Here is a 22,814-nt window from a genome sequence, read left to right as displayed (position 1 = left end):
ATGTTCACATGTGTTTGCGATCTAAGAAATACTAGTCATAAAAGGGATACACATTGGCTAATTCTATATGTAAAAATATTTTTGTCTCTTTTCCAAATAGGCCCTTACATCAGCTCCATCACTCAGGTAGGGCTTGAGTATTGTCTAGTGTAATAGTTAGGTTGTGGCATTAGCACGCCATATTGGGTAGGGATCCGCAGCCCTGAGGTATGGCCCAGACCAGGATAGGCTCATTGTGAGGGCAGAAACACATCAGCATTTTGAGACAGGCTAAGCCATTATTCTCAGCAGAACCATCCTTTTTTCTAGTCATACCTGTGGACACCACTATTAAAGGTAAATATACCAGTAGTTCTCAAGGTACTTTTAGCATATATGGATCCCAACTACTGTCCAGTAGTGTGGTATATAAGACCTCCCTTTTGCCTAGCATCACCAAGAGGCTGAGTCTGCCCTGGTGGCATGATCCTACCAGGGTGGGAAAGGAGGCCAATGATGAAGCTTTACACTACTGTGTGAGACCTCCTCTTCCATAAGGAATAACTTCCCTTAGCTCTGAAATTAGCATTCCTGTTATTTCCCAACTTGGGATCTGAGGTTGTCGACCTAATGCAGGCAACAGCCTTATCATATAGTGTGCTACCATATGTTTTTTGATAAGTGATTCGTGAACCGGGCCGACATGTGGTGGCACATATCGCCCCCTTGCTACTTTGGGTTGAAGGCAAACCCAGACTTAACATAAATCAGATGCCTAGAGTAAACCAAAATCCATTTCAGAACTAGAACCCATTTCAAAAGTTCCCTATGTTGGATAGTGAGAGCTTTGGCTCTGACAATTTGCAAAGACACTGCCTGAGAAGCAGGAAGATTGCCTACTTGGGATAGTTTTAGACCAGACTCGACCATTTGAAGAAGGTGAAGTAAATGGCCACCAAGGGTAATTTCAGGTTGAAACAGGAGCTAGAACAGTGGACGTTTCATTTCTACCCCTCTCGTTAAAGAGGACCCAAATTTTAGCATTACAAATAAACAGATTTCCAATCCAGTTACAGAAGACGTACCTTTAAATTAGCCTCTTTTGAACAGAAGCACCAGTTTGTTGTGTGTGGTTTGAGTCCCGTAAATCTTCTAAGAGGAGATGTGTTGTGCAAGTTAAATTGCTCAATCTATTGCACACCAAATGGAGTCCAATTCCAGACACATGATGAGGATGTGGAGTTTAAGTTGGTCCAACAAGATGCTGTAGGGCTGTATCCAATGAGGACAGTGGAGGAGTTGGCCCCTGATTTTAGAGAGACTGTGAACTCATAAGTGTGGAACTTCACAGAAAAAGACATGAGACTAATTAAAGGTGTAATACCAGACACTATCAGTGTGAAACCCAATGCAGTTTTTCTGAGAACACCACCATAAAACAAGACGATAGGGACAGTGGCAGGAATAACATCAATAATTTAGGACTTGTTGAAGAAAAAGGATCTTAAGAGAGATTGTTGGGAGCCCTTGTAACTCGCCAATTATGGACTTGAAGAAACCCAATGGGAAGTATAGGATTGTCCAAGATCTCCGACAAATTAACCACATTGTTGTTCCATGTTGTCCCAATGTACCAACTGCATTCACTACCCTTTTCCAAATTCCATGCACTGTAGAATGGTTTACAGTTGTGAATTTTTGCCAAGCCTTTTTCTCTGTCTCATTGCCTGAAGATAGTCAATTCTAGTTCTCTTTCATGTTTCGAAAGAGAGTTTTGGCATGGTGCTGAGTTCCACAATGGTATACTGCAGTCCTTCTATTTTTAATCAAATCATGAAGAAAAATCTTGAGTCTCTGTGGATGCCTTGTGATTCAGATCTTGTACAGTATATCAATGACCTACTTGTGGCATTGAGCACTAGAGAAGCTTGCAAACAGGATACTATTGTTTTGCTCAATCATCTGGCTGAGATCGAACATAAATACTCTCTAAGCAAGCTGCAATACTGTCAAAAAGAAGTCTAATATTTGGGACATATCATTGACAAAGGAGCAAGAAAGGTGTCAGAGGTAACAATTGAGGCAATACTAAGGATGAATCCACCCAAAACACGAAGAGAAGCCAGAATGTTCCTGGGAACGGTTGGCTAATGTAGACAGTGGATATCACACCTTTCCCTAGAAGCTAAGCCGTTACTGATCCACTTCCATGGGACAATGAGTACTTGAAAACTTTCTGAGAGCTGAGAGACAGTCTTTGTCATGCCCCAGAAATAGAAATGCCAAATTACACAAAGATGTTTAGATTGATTTGCAGTTAGAGGGAGGGCTGCTCTCGCTCTATGCTTACTCAGATGCACAGTGATTCAAGAAGACCTGTGGCCTACTTTTCAAATACTCTTGACCCCACAGCCACAGAGCTATCCAGTTGTCTAAACTGTGGCAGCTGTTGGTGTCAGCAGAGAGAGGCGTTAAAGCATAGTGATAGGACATCCTTTAACTGTTGTGATCCCACACGCTGTGGAAGCATTGCTTACCAGAATGAAAACCCAGTACATGACAAATTCCAGACTTACAAAATATGAGCAGCAAATCCTTGCATGAGAAAACATTGTTTTTAAGCAATGTCAAGTTAAAAACCCATTCACTTTGTTACAGTTGCCTGAGAGTGATGTAAATGAAGATGATTTTGAGCATGATTGTCTAGATGTCACAGACGTATTCACCAGGCCAATGCCAGACATAAAAGATGAACCATTGATTGAGCTGATTATGTAATCTTTGTAGATGACTCATGTCTAAGAACCAATGAAGGTGTCCTGTGATAGGCTTATGTTGTCTGTACCATTCAAGAAGTTGTAGAAACTTCATGGCTTAGAGATGTTACCTCAGCAAATATTGCACAACTGATTGTCCTTACCAGAGATTGCAGTCTAACAGCTCAAATGAGATTATAGATAGTATGCCCCTGGTGTGGTCCATGCCTTTGGACCATTATGGTCACAAAGGGGATTTATGACTTCCTCTGGCTCGCCCATCAGAAATAGGGAACATATAAAGAGACTGCTAGAAGCATTGTAGCTTCCAACCGAAATTGTGGTTGTTAAATGTGCAATTAACAGAAGTGGCAATGGATATGTCACAGTAGGAAACAGATACGCTGAGGAAGTTGCATTTATTGTGCACTTGTGGCCTGCACTTTTAATGGGACATACACAGAAAATCTGAAGAGGACACTGGGGGTCATTCTGACCCTGGCGGCCGGTGGCCGCCAGGGCCACCGACCACGGGAGCACCGCCAACAGGCTGGCGGTGCTTCCACGAGCATTCTGACTGCGGCGGTTCAGCCGCGGTCAGAAGCAGAAAGTCGGCGGTCCCCAGCCGACTTTCCGCTGCACGGGGGAATCCTCCATGGCGGCGGAGCGCGCTCCGCCGCCATGGGGATTCTGACACCCCCTACCGCCATCCTGTTCATGGCGGGAAACCCACCATGAACAGGATGGCGGTAGGGGGTGCCGCGGGGCCCCTGGGGGCCCCTGCAGTGCCCATGCCAATGGCATGGGCACTGCAGGGGCCCCCGTAAGAGGGCCCCGCAAAGTATTTCAGTGTCTGCTTTGCAGACACTGAAATACGCGACGGGTGCAACTGCACTGGTCGCACCCCTGCAACTACGCCGGCTCAATTCTGAGCCGGCGTCCTCGTTGCAGGGGCATTTCCTCTGGGCCGGCGGGCGCTCTTTTGGAGAGCGCCCGCCGGCCCAGAGGAAATGTTTGAATGGGCGCCGCGGTCTTCTGACCGCGGTGCGGTCATTTGGCGGCGGTACCTTGGCGGACGGCCTCCGCCGTCCGCCAAGGTCAGAATCAGGGCCACTGTCTTTTTGACACTGATATCTATAGTTGATATAAGGGAAGAGCTCAAAAGATTGCAGGAAAATATTTCAGAAGCAGAACAGCAAGGTTGGAGCAAAGTAGGATATGAAAAAGAAGCAAATGACATTTGGATTTCAGCAAATGGGAGTCCAGTATTACCAGACAGTTTACTTTCCCCCATGACATGACATTTCCATGGCCCCACACATTTAGAGAGGGATGCAATGATGAGATTGTTTAGACAAAGCCGGTTTAACCCCAGATTCAGAATGCGTGCAGAAGAGCTGTGCCACTGTTGTGTAACACTCCAACAGATGAATGTAGAGAAAAGAATACCTGTCACACTAAGTCATGTAGGGGGATTAGTAGGTCCCTGCAACAGGATGTAGATGGTATTTATTGAGATGCCTGTGTGTAATGGGCTGAGATACATCCTGGTTACAGTGTGCATTTTCTCTCGATGGATGGAAGCCTACCCAACATGGAGAAATGATAGCCTCAATGTAGCTAAACTGCTGTTGAGATACTTAATACCCAGGCACAGAATGCCGGTTTCTCTGGAGTCACATAACGGGGCACATTTCAATAATGAGGTCCTTAGGATGCTGTGTGAAACATTACAAGTGGAGCAGAATCTACATTGTAGCTATTGTACAAAGGCATCTGTAATTGTTGAGAAGCTTAATAGAAACATAAAGTCCCGGTTAGTGGATTTAACTGAGGGAGCCAAGGAGAGTTCTGCATTTTCTACCCCAGATGGGCACTACCAGTTTAGGGTGATGCCCTTCGGGCTGAAAAATGCCCCTGCCACCTTTCAGAGGCTGGTTAACCAAGTTTTGGCTGGGTTGGAGGACTTCAGTGCAGCCTACCTGGATGACATTGCTGTGTTCAGCTCCAGCTGGGAGGAACACTTGCAGCACCTCTGCAAAGTGTTAGAGGCTCTGTAGAAAGGCGTCACTATTAAGTAATTACCAAATATGGTAGGGCTCTTTGGTGTACTTGGGACACCAGGTGGGGTGTGGCCAGGTGGCACCCCTGCAACCAAAGATTGACATAATTCTGGCTTGGGAGCCTCCAAAGACCCAGACTCAGGTGAGAGCCTTTTAAGGTCTCACAGGATACTATAGGAGGTTTGTCAAGGGGTATGGCAGTATTGTTGCTCCCTTGACTCACTTGACCTCCAAAGGAAACCCAAAAAGGTGATCTGGACTGAGGCTTGCTTCACAGCTTTTGATGCCCTGAAGGCAGCTATGTGCATGAAGGCACCTGACTTCTCCAAGGAGTTTGTTGTGCAGACTAATGCTTCAGAGCATGGTGTGTGAGCGATACTAATAAAGAGGACCTAGACTAGCCTGTAGCCTTCATTAGTAGTAAGTTACTTCCCCGGGAAAGTAGGTGGAGTGCAATTCAGCGTGAAGCTTTTCCTGTGGTCTTGGCGCTGAAGAAGCTAAGACCCTACTTGTTTGAGACTCATTTCTGGGTACAGACAGACCACAGGCTCCTCAGATGGTTAATGCAGATGAGGGGTGAGAACCCAAAACTGCTGAGGTAGTCTATCTCCCTACATGGAAAGGACTTTATGGTGGAATAACGCCCTGGAACAGATCACACCAATGCTGATGGTCTGTCCAGATTCTCCCACCTTAGTGATGAGAACTCCCATGACATTGGCTAGTTCTCACCTGTTAGACCTGCCAACCTTAGGGTGGTCACCCTTAACTTTTTGCCTGCCTCCCTCCACTTTTTAGATACTGTTTTTGCTGGTTTTAAGACTCTGCACACTTTACCACTGCTAGCCAGTGCTAAAGTGCATATGCTCTCTCCCTTTAAACATGGTAAAATTGGATCATACCCAATTGGACTATTTAATTTACTTATAAGTCCCTAGTAAAGTGCACTGTAGGTGCCAAGGGCTTGTAGATTAAATGCTACTAGTGGGCCTGCAGCACTGATTGTGCCAGCCACTTAAGTAGCCCCTTAACCTTGTCTCAGGCCTGCCATTGGAGTTGCATTGCTAATTTGACTTGGCATTTGAAAGTACTTGCCAAGGCTACAACTCCCCTTTATCTACATGTAAGACACCCCTAATGTATGCCCTAGGTACCCCATAGGGCAGGGTGCTGTGTAGGCAAAAGGCAGGACATGTACCTGTGTAGTTTACATGTCTTGGTAGTGTAAAATGTCTAAATTTGTTTTTACACTGCTGTGAGGCTTGCTCCCTTCATAGGCTAACGTTGAGGCTGCCCTCATACATTGTTTGAGTGGTAGCTGCTGATCTGAAAGGAGTAGGAAGGTCATGTTTAGTATGGCCAGAAGGGTGATACAAATTCCTGCTGACTGGTGAAGTTGGATTCAATATTACTATTTTAGAAATGCCACTTTTAGAAAGTGAGCATTTCTCTGCACTTAAATCTTTCTGTGCCTTACAATCCATATCTTGCTGGGTTTAGTTGACAGCTCCTTGTGCATTCACTCAGACACACCCCAAACACAGAATACTCAGCCTTACTTGCATACATCTGCATTTTGAATGGGTCTTCCTGGGCTGGGAGGGTGGAAGGCCTGACACTTGCATGTCAAAAGACAGTAGCCTGCCCTCACAAAGGATTGCCACACTCCCTACTGGGACCCTGGCAGACAGTATTGAACTGAAAGGGGACCTTTGTGCACTTCTAAGACACTCTTTGAAGTCTCCCCCACTTCAAAGGAACATTTGGGTATATAAACAGGGCCTCTGCCCCTACCAACTCAGACACTTCCTGGAGAAGAAACCAGAACCTGCATCCTGCGAAGGAGAACTGCCTGGCTGCCCAAAGGACTCACCTGTCTGCTTTCTGTGAAGGACTGCTGCCTTGCTGTTGCCCTGCTACCTTGCTGCTCTCTGGCTGTGGTGAAGAAGTTCTCTTCAAGGGCTTAAATAGAGCTTGCCTCCTGTTCCCTGAAGTCTCAGGACCAAAAAGACTTCATCTCTACAAGAAGGACTCCTTGTCTGGGGAAATTCGATGCACAGCCTGTCAGAAACGACACACAGCCTGCACTGCGGTGAAAATTTCACTGCACGCCGATCCTCATCGAGAAGATTGACGCAGTGCCAGTGTCGCGATTGGAAATTTGACGCACGGCCCACCGGAACGACGCACAACTGACCCGGAACAACGTAGCCCGACTTCCAGAGAGGAATCGACACAGTGCCTGTTGTGCGGTAGAAAATTCTACCCAAAGCCCACCGAATCAACGCAGCTCCTGTGACTTCATCCTGCCAGCGCAGTAAATCCACTCATTGTCCCCGGGGTGTCTAAAAACCACGCAACCCGAAGATGATCCATGACTGAGCGCTGGAAATCGACGCACAGCCGTCCCTGCGTGAAAATGAAACGACGCATCGTCGTGTGTGGTCCAAGAAATTGACACACACCCATTTGTTTGCTTGCATCTCCTCCTCTGTGGTTCTTTGCTGAGATTTTTCACGCGAACCAGGTAGTTTGTGCTTGAAGGAGATTTTATTTGCTTTTAAAAGACTTAAGACACTTTGGCCTTCATTACATCCCTGGCGGTCGGTATTAAAGTGGCGGTAATACCGCCAACAGGCCGGTGGTAAAAGAAATGGGATCACGACAATGGCAAAAACTGCCAACACAGACAGCCACTTTAACACTCCGACCACCACGGCAATAGCAACAAATACCGTGGCGGTAACCGCCAACAGACAGGCGGAAGACAATGTACCGCCCACACTATTACAAGGCACCAATCCGACAGCTTTTCCAGGGCGGTACCAATGCCATCAAAAGCATGGTGGAAACAGTACACAGAAGGGAAACTACTCACCTTTCAACATCTAAGGAAGAACTAGGACGCCATGGAGCCCGAATTGCAGATCCTACCCGTGTTGCTGTACCTATTAATACACCACGAAGTGGAAAGAAGGTGGCGGCGGCAATGTCAGTGAGTACTGCACCTAGCACACAGAGGAGGTGAGGAGGGAAAAGACAGTGACACACACACACACGCGACACGCGACACACAACACCCCCACCAATAACAACATACACACACACATATCCAATAACAACATAGATACACCCTGTCACCCCTTGAAGAACGCAAGGACAAAAGGAAATGAGTTTAGCTAGTGTTATATTGGAACAATCAGATAGATCAAGAGAAGAGCAAAAAAAAAGTACACACAAATATTTACATCAAGTACACAAGTCTGTACACTGTCCCATGAAATGTCCATGGACCAGAGGTCCCAAAAAGCATGGGCCAAGACCACACATGACACCTGCCTCATAATGGAGAGAACACTGCAGGGCCATCAGGTCAGAAAAAAAACAGGCCCCTCAGGGGGAAGGTGGGCACCTCAGCCAGATGATGGTACGACGCCACTGCTCCTCGAGTGGGCTCCATGCCCACTGCTTGGTCCTGGGGCGTGCAAAGCCACAGTCTCTCAAGTCTCTCAAGTGGGTGCACTCCCCACTGCTTGGTCCTGGGGAGTGCAAAGCCACAGTCTCTCAAGTCTCTCAAGTGGATGCACTGCCCACTGCTTGGTCCTGGGGAGCGCAAAGCCACAGTCTCTCAAGTCTCTCAAGTACGTTCACTGCCTACTGCTTGGTCCTGGGGAGTGCAAAGCCACAGTCTCTCAAGTCTCTCAAGTGGGTGCACTGCCCACTGCTTGGTCCTAGGGAGTGCAAAGCCACAGTCTCTCAAGTGGGAGGTTTGCCCACATGCTCTAGAGGAAGCTTTGTGCCCAGTGTGCTTCATCCTGCCAAGGACTGGGTGAGTGGATGCATTTCTCCACTGGTTCTGGAGGGGGCTTTGTGCCCAGAGTGCTTCATCCTGCCAAGGACTGGGTGAGTGGATGCATTTCTCCACTGGTTCTGGAGGGGGCTTTGTGCCCAGAGTGCTTCATCCTGCCAATGATAGGTTGAGTGGATGCATATCTCCACTGGTTCTGGAGGGGGCTTTGTGCCCAGTGATGCTGCACCAGGGGTGTGGCAGTTGACATCCTCTCACCTGGGTGTCTTAGCCATGAGATGTACCTGGAACAGGTATCATGATACTCCATGGAGGCAAAGCCACACTCCATCCTGCGGCGACTTATGCTGTCAATTGTTGCTTCATGTCAGTGCTGGAGGTGGTGTTTCAAGTGGCGTGTCCAGGGTCCAGGACGTCACCTGCAGACTCTGACGGCTGCCCACTGGGGATGGGGCTGACGTCCGACAGAGTGGCATCGTCTGTGCACGTGGCGGTGCTGATGCAGGTGGTGGTGGCTGAGGTGGAGATGCTGCCAGTGCTGGCCGTGGTGCAAGTGACTGTTGTGGTGGATGGAGACACCATACCGTCTCCGGCAGCCTAGGATGGCTGATCCTTGGGGAGGATGCTGCAGCCTGACATTGTGGCAGCGGCGGTGCAGGTGGCAGTGCAGGTGGCAGTCGGAGCGGCGGTGGTGACTGTGGTGCATGTGGCTGGCATCCCTGATGATATGGTGGTCACCAGCCCCTCACCAGGAGACATTGTGCCCTGATGACTTGTGGCCCATTCCCCATCTTGACAGTCGCTGCAGGGACCTTGGCACTGTCCACTCGTGTTTGGGCGAGGCCTTGCTGGGTGGGTGGTGTGACTGTCCCCTGCTGGAAGCCAGCCCCTTTTTGACCTTTGCAGGTGGTGGAATAGGGTGGTCATTCTTTTCTGTTGGTGGCACACTGGCAGCTCTGATGGGTGCCCCCTTAGATCGTACTGGACTAGCAGGGACCACAGCGGATGCAGATTTGGTGGCTGAGGTGCTGGGCTGGGATGTAGACATCCTGGCCCTAGGGGAAGGACAGAGGAGAGGTGTATGGAAGAGGTTACTGTTAGCTAGGAAAAGTTTTTTAGACACACTGAAATGGGAAGATGGAGGGGGTGTGGGAGTGGAGGAAGAGGTAGTGGTTGTAGGAGGTGTGCGTCTGTTGAGTTTGGGTGAAGGTGCACGGGCTGGAGGCTGTTGTGCGGTAGATGACTGTTGAGTGGGTGTGTACCCGCGTTTGTGTACTTTGGGAGGAAGGTTCACAGACACACTGGGAGAGGACACAGGGGACGTGTGAATGGTAGTGGGGGTAGTGATTGCACGTGAGCGGTGTGTAGTGCTGGGCGTGCTGGTGATGGAGGCAGTGGATGATGATGTGGTGCATGCAGGTGTGAGTGGGGACGAGACAGGGAGGGAGGTGGAGGACGAGGAGGAGGGGGACACAGTGGAGGCAGTGGATGTTGGTATGTGTGCATGGGTATGGTGCTTGTTTGAGTGCCTGTGGGATGTGTGGTGCTTATGTTTTCCTGAGCCACTTTTGTGTGTTGATGTGTGTGCATGCTGGTCTGATGTTGTCCTTGGGATAGGCTGAGGTAGAGGGGATTGGGTCTGGGTAGTGGAAGTTGGAGGGGGGAGGCTGGACACAGGGACAATGGCTGCCATCAGTGCTGAGGCCAGAGCCTGAAATGCTGTCTGTTGGCCCGCCACGCCAGAATGAATGCCCTGCAGGTATGCATTTGTTTGCTGCAAATGCCTCCCGACACCCTGGATGGCATTCAGAATGGTTGACTACCCAACAGTGAGGGATCTCAGGAGGTCAATAGCCTCCTCACTGAGGGCAGCAGGGCTGACTGGGGGAGGGCCTGAGGTGCCTGGGGTGAAGGAGATGCCCACCCTCCTGGGTGAGCGGGCATGGGAAACACGCTGACGGGCTGCTGGGAGGGCAGTGCTGGTAGGGGGGGTGGCAGCTGTACCTGTTGTTGGGGTGGGCACAGAGGTGTCCGCCAGCGCCAGGGAGCTTCCATCAGAGAAGGAGTCGCTGTCACTGGTATCCCCTCCTGTCCCTGTCGTGGAGCTCCCATTGCCCTCCGTCCCACTGATGCCTTCACCCTCTGTGGATTTACCCTCCTGGGTCATGTGGGATGCAGCTCCCTCCATCGCTGGTGCCTCTACTCCTCTGCCAGATGATGCTAATGCACACAAGGACAGGGTGACAAAACAAGAAGGGGGGAAAGACAGAGAGCACACATGGTCAATGGCAGAAACACCACTACCGTTGGCGGACACAACACACATGGAGCAGCCCTATGCACTAGGCCATGCACTACCAATTAGTAGGAAAGTCACCAGGACATGGGGTACAAGGCCTAACGCCATTTGCTGCACACCTGGAACCCATAGGAGCCTGTCCAGTAGTAGATGCCCACTAAAATTATTGGGGTTGGAGTGCCTCAGAGCCTGCCCAACAAGGGACCTACCCTGCCATGTTCGCCCTGGCCACAGCACACATCCACCACCCAGACACTTCGTAAAGTGCGCAAAGGCAGCTTTATGACACTGTACTCACCCCCTTGTGGCTGCTGTGATGGCATCAAGCACCCATCCAAATCCAGATAGGCCACCACCAGGATGCAAAACATCAGGGGGGTCATGGTGCGATGGGAACCCCTTACACGTTGGGAGGCCACCCCCAGCTGGGCCTCCGCCGTCTTCTTGCTCCAGAGGCGCAGGTCCTCCCATTTCTTGCGGCAGTGGGTGCTCCATCTATGATAGACCCCCAGGGTCCGCACTTCCTTGGTGATGGCACGCCAAATACCCTTCTTCTGGTGGGTGCTGACCCAGTGGAAAGGTACAGGAGGAAAGGACATTACTCACCTGTCCGGACCATCAGACTAATTGCCCACCAGTACCCAACCATGCCCTGACGCACATACACTTGTTGCGTAGGCTCTCATTATCCTAATGAGACTACTCGATTTTTAGCGGCAAGATCGTTCACAGTGTGGGGGACTGAGTCTGACCCACGGTGGATGACACTTGTCACTCTAAATCCGGGTTTTGCTCCGGCTAACTAGTAGTGCCTCATCTCTCCCAAATGGAAGAGACAATTGCGCAGCCGAGCGCATGACATATTAGTACTTCTCAGGGAAGTCATTGTCACTCAGGTCCAACCGGTTCTCTCATACACAGCACGGTCTCATATATAAATGACAAAGGCAGTTTAAGTTTTAAAGATTGGTTTATTAAAACGACTGCATTTTAGATAGCAAACCGTGAGCTGCAATAACCAGAACTATACAACACAGTAAGATTAAAATAGTCACAATGAGAGTGAAGCACAAGAATAAGGCTATCATAGTGCTGCTAGATTATTTTCTCTCTAAGTTATATTTCGAGTACAGCATGTGAAGCTCTAAGCCTGCCTTTCAGGTTCCCCCAGGAGGACATTAACCGTCATACCTGAGCAAAGGCCTGTAATCTGTATCAGCATCTGCAACGGGGCATTCAGCATCTAGTTGTGGGTCCCTGCCTGGAATCTCCCTCTTGACGTGTACTAGGACTAGGAAGTGTTTTTATAACTAACACGCAGATGTCTACGAAAATGTCCCTACGTAAGGATGTGTATTTTCTACGAATACTGGAGACTAAACTTCTACCACGTTTACCGGCAATGTACCAGACTGTAGCCTTGACTGAAGCACAGGGCGATCAAGAATGCATTATTTGAGAACACGGTGCTGAACTAAGCTAAACAGTGTGATTGAAGAAATTAAAACAAGACCGTAAAAACTGGTTATTGTAAAATAACAGTGCAAAGTTGAATAAAATATATCTAGGGCAAAGTGCACAGCGGCCTAGTATGTTAAACTAATGTGCATGAGGCTACACTACACCCTCCCCTTGTCAGTAGAAAGTGGTTTAAGCCTAAGCTAAAATGCCCTAAGCTAAAATATATTTAAAACCCTACTTAATTTTAACAAGTCAAGAGGACACACAAGCATACTATTTGGCAATTTTAAAAATGAGCATGCGGCCAAAAGCCGAATTCAAAGGAAAATGTCAATTTAGGACAGTTCCAAATCAAGCATCAGTCATGGAAAGAAGAAGATTCTCCACCTCGTCAGATGACAAAACCGGTAAATCCACGCCAAAAACTACCAAGGAGCAGGTGTGTTCCATAGCCCCAATGTCAACCAAGGCGCCATCCCGTGCAGTGCCTATGAACGAGTGAATGGTAACTTCCTCCAGGAAGGGTAGCTCATAATCAGCTTCTCTGAGCAAACGCAGCCGCAGCGCGCATGTCTGGTAATGAACCCTCAACGAGAACATTAACAGATCAGCATCAATCACTGAGGGGCGTTGCTGTGAGAGACAAACTTCCAGTGCATGTTCAAAAGAGCACCAACAGCACCGAAGCACGGGCTGCACACAATCCAAAACCGGTCTAAATGACAGAGACCAGTCACACCCCAAATCTTCCAGGAGTGTTGCTCCAAAGTGCTGCATCATGCGTTCAAGACACAGCTGCGCTGATGGGAGCGCCTTCATTTGTCCTTGTTGCGGCGGGACAGCCATTGCAGAAAAACAACAGCAACAGCAAAATACCGACTAATAAAGCCAAAGTTATTGGAAATCCCCCAAAAATGCTTCCGAAAATTGAATGAATAGCCGAAGGTATTAAGCCGAATATAAAGGAAAAGGTGTGAACAAAAACAATACCAACAGCTTTGAAAAAATGTGCTAATCCAGCCATGCTGGACACATTAAATATACGACCCACGAGTTCACCAAAGTGTCTTGGAAAGTTCGTATTTAACAGGGACTGTATTTCTGCCGATGACCTTGACACCTAAAGTGCATAGGTCTCACGTGCAGATGTAAGGGCCACATGCTTCTGAAACAATAAAGCCTTCAGTCTACTTAACTTGTCAAAATTCACCTTGGAAGTAGCAATGTGAAGCCAGATATCTGCTACCTCCCTAAATTTAGTGGGGGGAAACAACACGTTCCTGCAGCATGTAACGACCTTAGAGACCGAAACAACGTAAACTATTCCAGCCCACATGCCACAACAGTCTTCACTATTGAGGAGGACGTAGCTGCCGCTTGAAAGCAGCTGGAACATGCGTTCAATCAAGGGGACTGGAACTCCCTTCAGACAGCAAGCCAAGTTCGCAACCAAGGCATTACACGCCCCATGCAAGGACAGCTGCTTACAAATCATTGAATGGCTGACTGAAGTCTCGCATTCACTACTGCTAAGAAAGACCTCTTTCATGACATTGAGGCATTTGTACGAGATGGGAAGCTCCCACACCTCATGGATGTAACTATCTCCCAACTTTTCATATCTGCCTACTGGAACATCTTTCAAACAAGAAGTGAATTGTAATGTAGAAATAGGCAGATTAATAACCCCGTGTATCAACCACTCTGCTGAAGGAATCTCGGCCACGGTAAAAGGCAATCTTTCTATCTTTTCAACGTTAAGCATGACATAAGTCGCCTCCTTTTTAGCCATTAGTTGTTGTTGTCACGTCAAATTAAAGGAAAAAAATATTTCCCTGGCACTGATGTGCTGCCACGGAACACGACCCGCCTTCTATGTCTGGAGTGTCCAACCCAACTGCATAACGGACCTGGTCTGACTCAGTCCATGATATAAAGAAGGCATATCAGATCGTATAATGTCTATAGCAGAAGAAACAATGTTGTTAATTGTATATATCCGGTCAGACAAGGTGTGAATCCCATTATCCACAACAGCTAATGCCGTTTTCAGATTTTCCTGATCTATCTGCCTTAACCAGGCTGCAGCCTCTTGTTGGGAAAGTTTCCATATTTCATTGTATACCTCATACAAGAAACGCTTCCTACATGGTATCTTTGGGCCTGACAAAAAATCTTGTAAGTCAGTGTTGTTTGACAGGAGACTGAGATGTGTCTTAACCGCATCTAGTGAGGATGATTTTAGCCACTGTTGGCACAATTTTCCCACACTATATGTTGTAATTATTTCAGCATGTTCTGGTGATATGTAGCGAGGTTCTGACCTACTCGTTCAGAAACCCCCCGAGGAGGTGACAAAACGTTGATGACACCCATTGGTATCTATTGGCCACAATAACCACCCGCCTGGACGTGTCAGTGAAGCATTAAACGTACCATTCTGGACCCACTCATTACGGTCACTAAAGGTACATTGGTATACTTTTGCCAGTTATTAAATTTTGCAGGGGCAGGTATACTGGGCATGTTTAATTCTCTAATTGTTGCTAAGCCTAAACAACTTGTCTGTTGTACCGTTTCATTTAAAAAGATCATTTGAACGGGGATGAGGCATTCTCTAAACAATGTTTCTCTACCCTTGGTCTGCAAATTTTTTGTTCCCCAAACACTTTTCAAATCAACATTCTTTGACCAATATTCATAACCTTCAATTGATAACCGGGAAACAAAGGAGTCAGAATATATTAATTTTGTGTTGGTCAATAACATATGTTTATCCCTAGTCGGAGTTACCTTAAAATAATATGACTCAGCATTTGTTTTATGATGCCCCGAAAAATACGCAAACTTTTCAAAATAAGTTTCTGAACTCCCTTGTGGGGGAGTTGGGCAATGTTCCCATTGTATATAATCAAATATCGTTTTTGGACTGCATGCTTTATGTATGAAGTGGTGCCCATAATAATTATAGCAAAACATGCCACCATAATTTTCTTTAAACTGGTAAACATCTTCATTTTCATAGACAGTATAATATTGCAATTCTGTCATCATTGAATCAACTGTTTTCACATCCCAATCATCAGATACAATTCCTGGTATGACTATATCGTTCATGGATAACTTTAACACATACGGTATTTGAATAATTTCAGTGGGACCATATATATCAAACATTACTTTATCCCACACAATCCCATCAGGAATTGGCACTGCAGAAATGTTCACAAAAGACAAGTCTCTTTGAATCTTATGTGATGAAAAGTGTGGTTTCAAAACCTCCTCCACCTGTTCAACTGCTGATCTCTCGGGAGGAAAATGACCATGTATTAACAAGAAAAAAGTAATGACAAAACCAATCCAAAGCAGGAAGGCTAGGACAGTCAGGGAAAGCCATACATAGTTCCATGGAAAAACAAAATATGTTTTTTTAAGCCAATGTATCAGCTTACGTGTACCTGACAGGTCAGCAGTCGAAGAGGCAAACGAGTCCAATAGACCGTCGTTGTAGTCGGCAAAGTAACCAGAGGCAGTTCGTACAAAAGGCGTTGCCGTGGTCAATGGAGGAGTTGGTGTTTCCTGTGGTGGTACACAGTAGACAGCACCATCCGTCTGGCTTGTAGTCATAGTGACTTGATCAAATGTTTCTGATTTGCTTGTTGTTAGTGGAACTAATGCAAGATCATCATCATCCACCCTCCCCAAGCTTGGAGAGGCATCAATGTTGGTATAAACAACTTGAAGCGGAATTTCTTCTCCAGTAGTGAGAGGGATTCTGGAAATACTGGACGTTCCTCTTGGTCGGCTGTGTAGAATGGGCCACCTGTTGTAGTTTGACATTGTCAATGGAAACAAAGCGATTTTCTTTGGCACCAGGCAACAGTGGTAGAATAACAGTTCTGGTACCGTGTATCCCCAACACAGGGACTGGTGCTCGATAAGAAGGGCCAAATTCTTTTTTCACTGCAACTTTTTCACGCACAAGATCCCCAACTCTGGGAATCCAGCCAGTAGGTGTTACTGGCACATCCTTAATTCTTGTGGAGGCAGCACATTTAGAAGAGTTATCTTCACGGAACTGTTGTAATTCCTGTAAAACAGTGACATGATCATTTATGTCAAAAGGTGTTTCCGCTGCCTCCACACTAGGATCATCCAGATCCGGAACAAACATTTGTGTTCTGAACAGGCACTCAAATGAAGTACGACCCCCCAGGAACCTTTTAGGCAGGTTATTTAGTGCTCTCTGAACTCCATACAGGTGGGATAGCCAACTACGACCCGTACCTAAGACTCTGGCCGTTAAGGATTGCTTTAAATCGCGGTTTAATCGCTCCACAACAGAATTTCCCTTGGGATGAAATGGAGACGAGTACTGGAGCTGGACCCCCAATGAAGCCTTGGTGTCCCTGAATGCCCTTGAGGCAAAAGCAGGGCCCTGGTCCGAATGGAATGCCGCAACTGCATATGTACCGACAAAGACTCGCAAATCTTAAATAACAGTCTGAGCATCAGCCGAGCGTTGTGGCCACACCCACACAAATCTGGAGCAAGAATCAACAGCGACTAACATATATTTGTATGCACTATCAGGTGTTAATGGACCGCAATGATCCAAGTACACACATTGAAATGGTCTATGTGAGATTAAGAGGGGTGACTGTGGTTGGCGCTTAGCCGTGGAAACTTTAATTTGTTGACAGATGTCACAACAAAGGACATACTGCTTAGTCTCTTTATAGAGACCAGGCCACTAATAACGGGCCTGCAATAGTGAAATTGTAGCCGCCACGCCAGCATGTGCAGATGCCACCCCTTCATGTGCTCCTTTAATCAATTGTGGTCTTACATTTTTATTGGGGATGTCACGTACGCCTACGCCTGGAATTTTAACTTCAGCATTCAGCATACTTTCCATCCAATATTGATATTTATTAGGAAATCCTTTAGGATAAGGCGTACCATCAACCGTAGCTTTTATGGCAGCCATAATGTCTGTGTCTGGTTTGAAACTCGAACGAGTCACTGCAGTAACAGTGGCGACTACCACTGCCGACTTTGCAGCTTCATCAGCCAAAGTATTTCCAGCAACGTGTATTCCAACACGGTGGTGTCCAAGTGTATGCACAACATGGACTTTGGGTAGCGTCTCTTTCAGGACTGCTACCTTCCCCCACAGGAGTCTGTGTTTTACGGTGTTGCCTTTTGAATCTCTGAACCCATTCAAGTGCCAGTAATGCAGGTATTCATTAAAAGACTGGACGCAATAATATGAATCACAAACAATCAGTGTGAACTGTGTCGGATCCGTATGTTCTAGTGCCATTAGTAGAGCTTTTAGCTCAGCCAATTGTGCTGTACAATCCCCTAAGGTCTGTGTATAGGTATGTTGGGGGCAGGATTTCTCCCCCTCCATATAGCCGCTAATGACCGCACATGCAGCAGAATATTGATGTTTAGTTCCAATCGCTGGTTTCGCAGAGCCATCGGTGTACATGACTACATCATATTGATCAATATGCAAGCTGTCAGCGGGAACTGGATATTCCACTTCATATTGTAGAAATTCTTGAGTTTGTAACTTTGGGTCGAAAATGTAATCTACATCAGTGGCTGTTAAAGACGTAACCCACTGTATCCATCATGGATGAAGTGCTTTTGCGTTTGGGACGCTAGCTTTTGTAACAACCTCTAGGGCCGGAATAGGAGAAACGACAATAATGCGTTTTCCTTGAGCAGGAGGTCTTTCTTTAATAACAGCCATCTGCACATCAGTGAGAATTTTCTCCGTGGGTGCAAAGCGTTGTTCAGCAGCGGAATACAAGTGTGATTTGTATGCAATTGGGACTGTCTCACATTCATTAAATGTGACATAAGTAAAACCGATGGCCCCAGCTATTACCTTGATGACCAAATGTGTCTTATTGTCCCGTGTGTGTAAATGTTTTGCTGCTAGCATATCTTCCTGTAACTCGCGAAGAGTATGTGTATGTTCCATTGTCCAGAATTTACTTGAAAAATCAGGACGTGTTAACTCATATAAAGGTTTTATGCGTGTAGCATAATCAGGAATGTATGTTCTGCCAAAATTTAGTAAGCCCAACAATGATTGTAGTTTTTTTATCATATTTGGTGGTTGCAATTGTGCGCATTTTTCAAAAAATTGTGGCGCTAGGCTCTTCCCTTCATTCGACAGCTCATATCCCAGGAACAGGACGCTGAGGAAGGCAATTTCTGACTTTTTGAAGTTAAATTTGTAGCCGAGTTCGGCAAACCCTACAACAATGCGGGCTACCCGTCTTAAATGTTGTAGTAACTCGTCATCTGTGAGATATATATCGTCCACATATGACAAATCTTCAGGGTCTATCTCGTGTAAAATAGCAGTCACAAGAGCTGCAAACAGTCCTGGGCTGTTCTTATACCCCTGAGGCAAACAACAGATTTTTTCTGGGAGCCTAGTGCGCTAAAGCTTGTTAAGTCTCTGCTTTCAGGCACTACATTCTGGCAGAAGAACCCATTAGAGAAATCCAAACTCATTTTATATTTTTTCCGCACAATGTTGCTCATTAGTGCAGTGCTTGGTGAGTTTTGTATAGCCATTTAAATGTCTTTAGTCTAAGACTATTCTGTATGAATGGTCCAGCTTAGCTACAGGGAATAAGGGGTTATTCATTGGTGAGACACAGGGTTCAATCACACCCTGGTATTCTAATTGCGTAAGTATCTCTCTCACCGGTGCCCTTGCTTCATGTTTTATTGGATACTGCGGTTGTGGCTGAGGTTCACCTTTAATGGGAATGACATGGTATGGAGAATACCTATCCCACCCTACGTGATTTCTATATAACGCAGGTGCTTGTGCTAGAGCCCATTCTATAGAATAGGACTCAGCAAGTTCCTCTGGAACAAGGGGCGAGAAGGAAGGTTTATTAACCTCTTCTCTATATGGGCAGGTGCGGACAAAATCAGGCGCTCAATCTTGTTCGGCCAACAAAATGTCATATATTTTTACTACAAGGTCCCAAAAGATTGCCTGTATGGTGCGTTCAATGTCTCCTTCCAACTGTAGATTAACTCTATCCACCCTATCGGGTTCGGAGACACGCATGTCCGCTGTTTCTACTTGTAAAAAGTCATCAGTTGCTTTGACCTCCAGATGCTCTAGAAGATTCCGGCGAACTATTGTGACCTCTGTCGCGCTGTCTAGCAGTGCTAGAGCCCAGTTCTTGTTCTTCAAGAGAACCCTCTTCCTGAGTGGCATGTCTGACTGAGACAGCTGCCACTTTTTTCTTTTTAAATTGTTGTTTTTGTTGTACTGGTTTCTCTTCCTTCTTAACAGAAACCTCCGAAGAGCGTTGTGATTCCTGTCTCGGTTTCACGTACTCTGTTCTCCGCTCTGATCGCCCACCTCTCTCATTTCTCTTTTCTGATGAGTCCTGAAAGGAACGAGATTGGCGTGTATCAGTATATTGATATCTATCAGGCGTTTTCATATTCTCTCAATTCCTGAGATTATATCTATTCTGTGGGGTCTCCACTCGTGGAGATTCTCCCCTTTCTTTTTTAGGTGATTGTTGTTTTTTTCTCCCAGCGTTTCTTATTACCCTCAGGTTGTTGTTTAGTATTGTCTTTATTAATTTTACCCTGAAATTGAGGTTTTTGTGGTCTAGCCCCAAGGCTATCTCGACTGATGCTGGAATATGTTTCCGCTATTATTTAAGGCAGTTCTCGCTCCTGATCTTGTTGCGGAACGTCACGGAGCCGCATGCGCACTGCAAATGCAGCTGCTTCCCCTTTAAGGTTACTTAGGATAATTGAAGAAACTGTGGCAAAGTTGCCCATCAGTTGCATTCCCAAATCTAGGGCCGTGGCAGCCCCGTATTCATCTTGAATTTGTTTAAGCACTTCCGGTAGGTTGGCTAGCGTCGATGTACCGTGTGCCGATGTATAGAGCGCGGCAAATACCGTGCCCCATGTATTACAGTGTTCAACTGTAGAAACCATCCCAAAGGGCAAGCACATAGTTAATATTCTATGTTTATCCTGAGGTCCCGTATGGGGAATTACTGCCTCCAGCGTATTAATTTTTTGTGCTAGCCAAAATGGAGTCTCCTCTCGTTTGACTGGGACATTACCCATAATAGAGTATACAGTCACCGGATTTATACCTGGTGTTACTGCATGTGGTTGTGCTGGAGCAGCACACGCTGGGTTTGTATTTAGTGTCTGCATCACAAATTGTACTAATCGTCTGTATATTGCTGTTAACTCAATATATAAGCGTTGAACCTCAGCTACCGCTATATTCGCAGCCGCAGGATGGGGTGTATATGTGGCCAATAAAGGCCAGGTAGGACAATCATTACTTAGTGGACTTAACCTTACTGGTAATATTGGATGGGGTAGGGCACCATCAAGCCAATTATTATGTTCTTGATAAAATAGAGGTATCTCTTAATATGCGTACGCCCTGTATTGCCCAGGCGCGCTCGCAACTGTATATGTATAAAATGTATTTGTGTTCCCATCAACTGCTGGAAATGTGACCCAAGAGTAAAAAAGTTCTGTTCTATAGGCTGCGTGGGCGTCCACCACAAACATGACCGGACCACCCTGGGCCGTAAGGCCATGTGCTAGCAAATGTGCTGTGAGCGGTTGTCTCATGTTAAGAGCTATTTGTACAACCTGGGGCTTTGCTATTATAAAAGCACTAAGAGTTCAGAGAAGGCACACCAAGATGTTTTTTTTTTCCTTTTAAGGTTCAAGCTTGAACAACCACCAGCTGAAAAATAGGATTACCTATACGGCGGTGGTGGAAATCCTCAGTACCACGAACATCTCTGTATACGGACCTAAGTGGTCATTATATAAAAATGAGACCGAGATATGCCGGTGGTCCCTAAAATTAGAGCCTGACCAAACGTTAGCGGCGCCATGTCGCATAGGCTCTCACTATCCCAATGAGACTACTGGATTTTTAGCGGAAAGATCGTTCACAGTGTGGGGGACTGAGTCTGACCCATGGTGGATGACACATGTCACTCTAAATCCGGGTTTTGCTCTGGCTAACTAGCAGTGCCTCATCTCTCCCAAATGGAAGAGACAATTGGGCACCCGAGCGCATAACATCTTAGTACTTCTCAGGGAAGTCGTGGTCACTCAGGTGACAACCGGTTCTCTCATACACAGTACGGTCTCATATATAAATGACAAAAGCAGTTTAAGTTTTAAAGATTGGTTTAATAAAACAACTGCATTTTAGATAGCAAAGCGTGAGCTGCAGTAACCAGAACTGTACAACCCATTAAGATTAAAATAGTAACAATGAGAGTGAAGCACAAGAATAAGGCTATCATAGTGCTGCTAGATTATTTTCTCTCTAATTTATATTTCGAGCACAGCATGTGAAGCTCTAAGCCTGCCTTTCAGGTTCCCCCGGGAGGACATCAACCCTCATACCTGAGCAAAGGCCTGTAATCTGTATCAGCATCTGCAACAGGGCATTCAGCATCTAGTTGTAGGTCCCTGGCTGGAATCTCCCTCTTGACGTGTACTAGAACTAGGAAGTGTTTTTATAACTAACACGCAGATGTTCTAAGAAAATGTCCCTACGTAAGGATGTGTATTTTCTACGAATACTGGAGACTAAACTTCTACCACGTTTACCGGAAATGTACCAAACTGTAGCCTTGACTGAAGCACAGGGTGATCAAGAATGAATCATTTGAGAACACAGTGCTGAACTAAGCTAAACAGTGTGATAGAAGAAATTAAAACAAGACAGTAAAAACTGGTTATTGTAAAACAACAGTGCGAAGTTGAATAAAATATATCTACGGCAAAGTGCACAGCGGCCTAGTATGTTAAACTAATGTGCATGAAGCTATATTAAAAATGACTACACTACACACTGACCATCCTCACATGCAGCCCTCAGCTCCCCCACATGTATCTTTCATCCACACCACTCCAAACATGCATTGCCCATGCATCATGCTCCCAGTGTACTCACTTGTTTGTCTGGAGGACCGTAGAGTAGCGTGTACTGGGGGAAGGACCCCATCCACCAGTTTGTCCAACTCCTCCGTGATGACGGCAGGGGCGCTTTCCCCAGACACTCGAGCCATTGTTGCTTCCAGATTGAGGTCATAGCAGCACTTGCAGTGTAGGTTCTCTATTGTTGAAGGTCAGGTATCAAGTGAGTGAACAGATAGAAAATGGCAGTCACGTCCATGGCAGTGTGTACTGTCACCGCCGGCGTACATCGCCATTGGCTCCTGGAACCCATAGGGCCCAATGATAATAGGTGAGCCCAAGGTCCCAACACAGTATGAGTAGGTTTCTGGGTATGGGGTAGTCCCTAAGGGTTAGTGTGTGTCTAACAGTTATCCCTCAAAATTTGCAGGTGACTCTGGTTATACTAACTTGTCATGGCTACTGACCCC

Source organism: Pleurodeles waltl, chromosome 2_2, assembly GCF_031143425.1.
Source record: "Pleurodeles waltl isolate 20211129_DDA chromosome 2_2, aPleWal1.hap1.20221129, whole genome shotgun sequence".
Classification (NCBI taxonomy): Eukaryota; Metazoa; Chordata; class Amphibia; order Caudata; family Salamandridae; genus Pleurodeles; species Pleurodeles waltl.
Note: the sequence above shows the minus strand (reverse complement) of the source record.